This window comes from Larus michahellis, chromosome 23 (assembly GCF_964199755.1).
Source record: "Larus michahellis chromosome 23, bLarMic1.1, whole genome shotgun sequence".
In the NCBI taxonomy this organism is placed as follows: Eukaryota; Metazoa; Chordata; class Aves; order Charadriiformes; family Laridae; genus Larus; species Larus michahellis.
Window position 1 is genome coordinate 2,576,561 of NC_133918.1, and position 6,128 is coordinate 2,582,688.

The following is a 6,128-nucleotide window of genomic DNA, read 5'->3' on the forward strand; positions in this document are numbered from 1 at the left end:
GGAGAGGCGGGGGTCGCCTCACAGTCCCCCATCCCTGGGAGAACCCAGGTAACGGGCGAGGGCACGATTCCATGAGGTTCGACAGGGCCGAGAGCCGGGTCCCGTGCTCGGGTCCCACCAGCCCCCGAGCAGCTCTGCGGAAAGCTGGGGTACATCTCCAGGGGCATCAGCAGCAGAGATAAAGAAGCGATAGGACGAGGGGCGATGGTTTAAACTAGAGCAGGGCAGGTTTAGATCAGGCGTTAGGAATTTCTTTACCCTGAGGGTGGTGAGACACTGGCCCAGGTTGCCCAGAGAGGGGGTGGAGGCCCCATCCCTGGAGACATTCAAGGCCAGGCTGGATGAGGCTCTGAGCGACCTGATCTAGTTCAAGCTGTCCCTGCTCGCTGCAGGGGGTTGGACGGGATGGCCTTTAGAGCTCCCTTCCGACCCAACACATTCCATGATTCTAAGTCATTATCCCCACTCTTCTCAGCACTGGCCAGGCCACAGCTGGAGTCCTGCACTCCGTTTTGGTCCCCGACACGCAAAACAGCTGTGGCCAGGCTGGAGAGGGGCCGGAGAAGGGCCCCCAAGGCGACCGAAGGACCGGGAAGCTGCCGTCTAAGAAAAAGGCTGAGAGAACTGGGTTTGTTCAGCCTTGAGAAAAGAAGACTCAGGGGAGACCTTATCTCCCATTCCCAATGTTTAAAGGGGGGCTACAAAGAAGATGGAGACTCCCTTTCTACAAGGAGTCCCATGGAAAAGACGAGGGGTGACGGGTACAAGTCCCTCCTGGGGAGATTCCGATTGGACACAAGGGGAGAATTTTTCACACAGAGAACCATCAGCCATTGGAATCATCCCCCCAGGGAAGCGGTGGATTCCCCAACATTGGATAGTTTTAAGTTCCAGCTGGACAGGGTGCTGGGCCATCTCGTCTAGACCGGGCTTTTGCCAAGAAAGATTGGACCAGATGGTCCCTGAGGGCCCTTCCAGCCTGGGATCCTGTGGTTCTGTGCGATAAAAGCAAGAGGAGGAGAAAGGGTGCGATGGTTGCTCGCAGCCGGGGTGCCACAGCAGAGGAGGAGGAGGCTGGCCCTGAAAAACCAGCCCCACGCAGTTGTTTTTCCATCAGCCCAAAGGACGGAAAGGGGATGGGTCTGTGGGAACAGCGTTTCGAGCATGAGCATGGGGCGGCTCTGGCCGTGGCAGCACCAGGCACCCCGTTACCGGACCTGGGGCAGAACCTGCGGTCTTGGCGCCAGCTCCCCCATTCCTGCCCTCCCTGGGTCTTTCTTATTTAAGCTAAATCCAGTGCCACATTTTTAATATTTTTTTTTTTTGAAGGTTATGGTCAGGTAGGTCGTCTGACTATTCTCTGTTGTTTCTAGCTCCTACAGTTGCAGAAAATCCAGAATTTTGTTTGCCCTTTTAGCGAAACAGCTGTATCTGTTGAATGAGTTATTGCTGCTATTATTTTGCCAGTGCAGACCAAGAATTCATAAACGTTGTTTTTTTCCTGCAAATTCTTCACTCCCTCCCCCACCACCCGGAGCTATTCCCTGTTCATGCCGTTTAGTTGATGAGCAAACCTAAGGGATAAGTCACCAGAGAAGCTCCTGCCAGGAGCTCGGGGCCGCAGCTGGAGCAGCGGCAGGCCAAGAGCGCAGAAGAGCACCGAAGATACGGCAGCTGCGAAACAGCGACAGCCCAGTTAGATGGTGATGCCAAGTCAGCCCCAGGAGCCGTCTGCAGGTCCAGGCGCCCACCAGTTCTTGCTTTGCCGGCTCTTCGCCATCTCTTGGGGTCTGAGCCTTCCCTCGCAGCCCCGCTGCGCTCACCTCCCTGTCCCAGCTACCTCTGCTCCCCTCTGCGGCCGCTCCACACCCCCAGCCCGGCTCCGTCTCCATTCAATGGCGAATCTGTTCTGAAGAGCAAGGGTACAAACAGCACCTGGAAAAGCTGGTGAGACCTGTAAACTTGGTAAACTAACCCTCTTACTGCCGTCCTGCCTTGGTCGTTGGCCAGTGCCTGCTCTGCTGACGAGGGGCACGTCGTCGTCGTCAGCGAACCAAGAAAAGCTTCAGTGGCACAACCCAAAGGTTAACTCAAGTGTCAGGAGTCACCGGTTCTATTTTTGGCCATGCCCCAAGCCAACAGATTGCCCTGGGCAAGCTGCTTTTTTGTGCTCCCAGAGCCCTTGTCCGTCCAACTGAGGTTGCGCCACTTACCCAGGTGTGTTTGCAGAGCTCCCGTCGGTCCTGGGACCAAAGGGGACCACGTTACCAGTGAAGGACCAGACTGAAGGACCAGAGAAGAGCAAAGATAAGTGCAGATGGTCCTCGGGCAACTCTGCCACGGGCAGAGAACCGTTCTCACTGCCTACAGGGGATCCGCTTATGCCTTGGCGTAACGATAGGAACGCTTATTATTGATTGATGATAGCCCAGCCCTTTATAAACAAACTTGGAGTTGTTAAGGTTCAACCAGCGAGTGCACCAGAGCGACTGCGCCCTTTGTCAAGTGTTGCCTGCGCTGACTCTATATTTACTAACAATTAACTGGAGTCCCAGGGTTCTCGCTTTCCCGGGCACCAAGAGCGGGGTGGCCCCAGCCAGCCCCGGGAAATGTTAACGTAGAAGAGAATCACTGGCCTGGGGTGAGTTTTAGCCATCGCTGGCCAGGCTGGGAAGGACTGGGAAGTCTTTGCAGGTATCGGTTTTTCCAGTCACCAGCTCCCGATTGACCTTGAATTTTCATGCCACGAAAATTGCAATCAGCATGAATTATATACATTGGCACGTGGGAAAAGAAAAAAAGTCGGGGGGGAAAAAAGCATTAAATACATGTCTTAGTCCTGCATTTGTTGGCTACAGGGAGGAGAGAGGCAAGTGCAGAGAAGTATAATAATATCTGCTGTCTGCGTAGGCATTTTCAGTCTCTGGGACTTCAAAGGGAATAAAGGCCAGTTTCCCATCTGGTGCCCGTTGCCAGAGCTCTGCAGGAGCAGCCGTGCCCTGTGCCGTGCTCCCTGCCAAGATCAACATCCAGAGCCGAGCCGCGTGTTTTCCAGTAAAAGGAGCAGATGAGCAAGTGCGGTGCCTCGGGGTTGGCTCCGCAAGGCCGACCTAGCAATAGAAACGCGTTGTCTAGATGATCAGCCCACATTAGAGTGTTACTAGAGATTATCCAAATCAAATAAATTGCCAAATACTAGTGTAAAAGTTAGAATTTTAGTTTGGCAGAGGTTTGAAGAACTGTCCCGTCTGCTGCCCTTAGAAAAGGCAGGTCGCGGCGTGAGAGCTGGGGAAGGGGTTTGTGGTGGCAGAGTCTGGCTGTGGACAAGCTTCCAGAAGATACCTGGCAAATGGGGAATATTCAAGAAATCATAGAATCACAGAATGTGTTGGGTCGGAAGGGACCTCTAAAGGCCATCTAGTCCAACCCCCTGCAGCGAGCAGGGACAGCTTGAACTAGATCAGGTCGCTCAGAGCCTCATCCAGCCTGGCCTTGAATGTCTCCAGGGATGGGGCCTCCACCCCCTCTCTGGGCAACCTGGGCCAGTGTCTCACCACCCTCAGTGTAAAGAACTTCTTCCTCATGGCTGATCTAAACCCGCCCTGCTCTAGTTTAAACCATTCCCCTTTGAAGATGCCTTTCCATTGTAGAGTCGCTCTTAACAATCAAAGCTTGACGTTACCTTTAAATTGTGCTGGTGACGGGAGGTTGTTGGAGGGGGGCAGTTGGCTGCAGGTTAAGCAGCCTCCAGCTCTGTTGATGATAGGCTCGACCTCGAAGGGAGGACCGAAAACTCCACAGAATCCATTTTGTTCCTGTCAGCGAAGACACCCAGATATGGCAGCGAGTTGAAAATGCAGAGGTATGCATGGTTTTGCTAAAACCTCCAGCTAATGGTCTGCTTGGATCCCTCACAGTAGGACCGCAGCACCTTGGCTGTCTGTGCCTGGGAAGTTGCAGCTCGTTGACTACTACGATGTGAGTCACCTTTTCCTGAGTGTCAACACGCTCCTGGAGGGATTTAAAAGACGTGTAGACGTGGTGCTTAGCGACGTGGTTTAGTGGTGGACTTGGTGGTGTTAGATTAACGGTTGGACTCGATGATCTTAAGGGTCTTTTCCAACCTAAATGGTTTTCCAATTCCTTCATGTTTCTACCCTGCCTTGACATCCGCAGGTATTTAACATGCTGCAGCAGAAGATGAAGGTGAAGAAGATGAAGGTGGAGGAGGATGCCATCGAGGACAGAGGCATCCCTGACAAGACAAGAGCGGTAGGATCAGTGCCTTGTCAAGGCCCAGGATAAATGCAGATTGGGGCCATGAATTTAAAAGATGGGTCTGCGTGGTGCCGAGGGACGTGGTTTAGCAGTGGTTGTGGCAGTGTTGGGTTCATGGTTGGACTCGATCTTAAAGGTCCCTAGAGGATTCTATGATTCTATGTCAAATCGCCCAACTGTGGTTAGAAAAGCTGGTGAACAGACAACACGCTGCTTCCTGAGAGGGGCTGGTTGGTCGGCGAGGCACAGGCTGTCTCTGCCGAGAGCTGCGTTCTTCACCTTGGCCACGGGTTTCCTGTCACCCACGGAACATCACTCTGCTTTCTGCTGAAAGAGAAGAAGTTCCATTTGCAAGTTCTTTCCCATCTCAAGCAAAGAATCGTCTCTTCGTACAGCTGTGGACACAGAGAGAGTGGAAATAAGTTTCTTCTTCAGCTTAGTCATTCCCCGCATGGAACAAGTCCTGACCTAAATGACCCACGAGAGTTTACACAACTTTTCACTTTTATCACCCTTCCCCATCCAGCCCTGGCATTGGATCTGTAAGCTATTTTGGGCCACCATTGCTCCGATAACGCTCACAAATTTCCAATTCCAGAGTCACTGGGAGCCAGTGACTCAACCCGAGATGTCGTTGCACTTTGGGACATTGACTTGAGAGATAACAGGGCCGGGGCCGGGGTGGGGGGCAATACACTCGTTCAGAAATTTCCATGTGAAGCACAACAAGAGGAGAACGAACGCACTGAGGCAATACGCTGGTGAAGATGCCGTGGCGAGGAAGGAGGGGAGGCAGAAGAGTCTGTTTATGGCGTAGTAATTTCTAAACTAAGCAGCTCACGTTGTCTTTCCCACCACGGACTCGCAGCATCTTTCTGGCCGTGTGAGAGGGTCTACAGCAAAGAGGTGTAGGTGTCGCTGGAAAGAAGAAAAACAAACCCCAAACCAAAAAAACCCACACACAATAAAAAAAGACAGACACGCACACACTAAAATCATCCTCCACCCCCCCCCCAAATTAAGTTCTAGATTCCGGTCCAACTCTCAGCTGTCACAAATCAACGTAACGTCAGCAAGGCTGAGGAGTCTTCACCAGAACACGCCACCTGATAACTGACCTTTATCTGCCTCCGTCTGTGAAAACGTGACTCTTCTGCGGTTTTCTTCTCATAAATAAAACTGGAGCAAACAGTATTTGCTCTGTCATAGGCACAAACACTTTTTTGTTTTGTTTTGTTTTTTAATGCTCACTAAAACCCGCGTGCTAGTGGATTTTGAAATGATGCGGTACAGGCAAAGGCTGTCCGTTGTTTTGCGCAACGTGCGAAGTTTAGTGTGTGGCATACGCATTTATAAAGTGTGAAGGGCAGCGGAGAATTAGAATGTCTACCCTATAAAATAATTTAGTTTGATGCTAGGTATCACCTCTCTTCAGAGGTCTTGCCTATATCCTCTGAACGTTAAAGCTAAAACCAAATCGCGGTGCTATTTATGTGCCCAAATTCTTTTGAAAAAGAATTTGAGGGAAAGCCGTTTGCTCCGAAACGGGACGCACATGGAAATCAGACGTGCAAGAGGGAAGTTGTTTCCGGCAGCTGAGAAAAAACCAGCTGCGTCTCCAGAACTTCAGTAAACCGAAGAATTACATCTTTTTCTCTTGCTGCTGGAGGACGAGGACGGTGGGTTTGCTCCCCTGTCCCCAAGCCCAGGGGCTCTGTGGCAACGGTGTCACAATATTTACCGGGCAGGTCTAGCCCGAAGCAGAACAAGTCTGTGCCCTGTCTGCCCTCCCCCTTTCACCTGTGTGGTAACCGGGAAAGCGATGAATGTGTAACCAGAGAGACAGCAAC